Source organism: Propithecus coquereli, unplaced genomic scaffold, assembly GCF_000956105.1.
Source record: "Propithecus coquereli isolate 6110/MARCELLA unplaced genomic scaffold, Pcoq_1.0 Scaffold247, whole genome shotgun sequence".
NCBI lineage: Eukaryota > Metazoa > Chordata > Mammalia > Primates > Indriidae > Propithecus > Propithecus coquereli.
In genome coordinates, this window is record NW_012148030.1 from 3,838,894 (window position 1) to 3,840,362 (window position 1,469).

The window sequence follows — 1,469 nt, forward strand, 5'->3', positions numbered from 1 at the left end:
CCAACATCCAATAGATGTTATTCTTATATGTGCATGACCTGTTTTTTAAGGCCCGAAAGCTAAGGATGGCTTTTACGTTGCAACAGAGACCGTATGTGTCCCACAAAGCCTAAAATATTGACTATCTATCTGGTCCTTTATGAAGAAGTTTGCCAAACCCTATACTATTAATAGAAGATCATGGAGGAATGCCTTCAAATTTCTTAGGGAAAATAATTCATAAAGTAGAAATTTTATAGCCATCCAGATTATCAAGTGCTCAGATATGTGAGCACTCAAAACTTAAGTCTCTGCATTCCTTCTAAAGAAGCCACTGACATATGTATATTACCAACAAGGGAGAAAACCAAGAAAGTGAAAAATGATAAGATAAGGAAAAAGTAAAACCAACAGAAGAGGTGAAGGAAAGCCCCAGGCAATAGCCACACAGCAGGCACAAAGAGCATTCCATCTAGAGATCTAGACCTAGCAAGAGAAAAGAGGAGTTGGGAGGGCAGAGTGAAAACCAAGAAATTGCCTGATGACTTTCACTGGTGGAAAGGCAGAAAACAATACTGAGATGCTGCCATAGATGCATAAAAAACCAATTAAGATTCTAGAAAATTAAGGAGGTGATTATTAACTCAAGGAAAACAAAAAATTTTTCAACCAAGGAAATGTAACTCTGGTTTATTATGTGGCTTAGCAATAAACAATATTTATGAAGCCATAATTATGTGAACACAGAATATTTATTGAACCTCAATCATGATATTACTGTACTGAAAGGTTTTGTGGGGAAATTATGTAGGTGGGTTCAGGAGAGACAGGGTAAGGAGAGCTAAATCCTCACGTGGAGAAACAAGTCCTTTTATACATCACATCCTTTGTATCAATTACACCTTCATTTAAAATTCACAAAACTCTAGGTCAAGAGCTAGTAAGATTTTTTTGATTACACATGCTTGAAGTATTACCATATTCTGATTATATGAAAGGTCTTTTTTTAAAAAATCAAGGATAAGTTATTTCTAAGCCATCAAATTGGAAGAAAAAAGAGGAATTTAGAATAATTAAAAGTAAAATGAAATATATATTTAGAAAAAGTATCTTTCTGAATTTACACAGCTTTATTTTTCCCAAATATTATAAAATCCGCTATGGTAAAGAACTATTAATATGTTTATGTTACATGTGTGGTACTCTGAAGTCAAAGTTATTGTTACAATGGTGTTTTATTTACATTCATATTTCATTGTATTTTATAAAAAGTACCCTTATTACAGAGAAAAATAAAAATCAGAACACATTATTAATTAATATATATGTTATCAAGAGAAACATATAACACTTCTTAGTAAATGAATGTCTCATCTGTCTGGACTACTAAACAGCAGTTATTTATCAAGACCTAAATTAAAAGTTCTCAATCCCCTTCTAATTTCCTCCTGTAAGTTCTTTATTATGATATAGTCACTTATTACTATCAA

The 1,469-nt window shown here is 32.2% G+C and overlaps 1 protein-coding gene across 1 annotated transcript in view; it reads right to left on the reverse strand.

The window, feature by feature from the left end:
* Nucleotides 1-1,469, reverse strand: part of MED30 (mediator complex subunit 30) — a 27,622-nt gene that overhangs the window by 12,621 nt on the left and 13,532 nt on the right. The gene's annotated exons all lie outside the window — the stretch shown is intronic.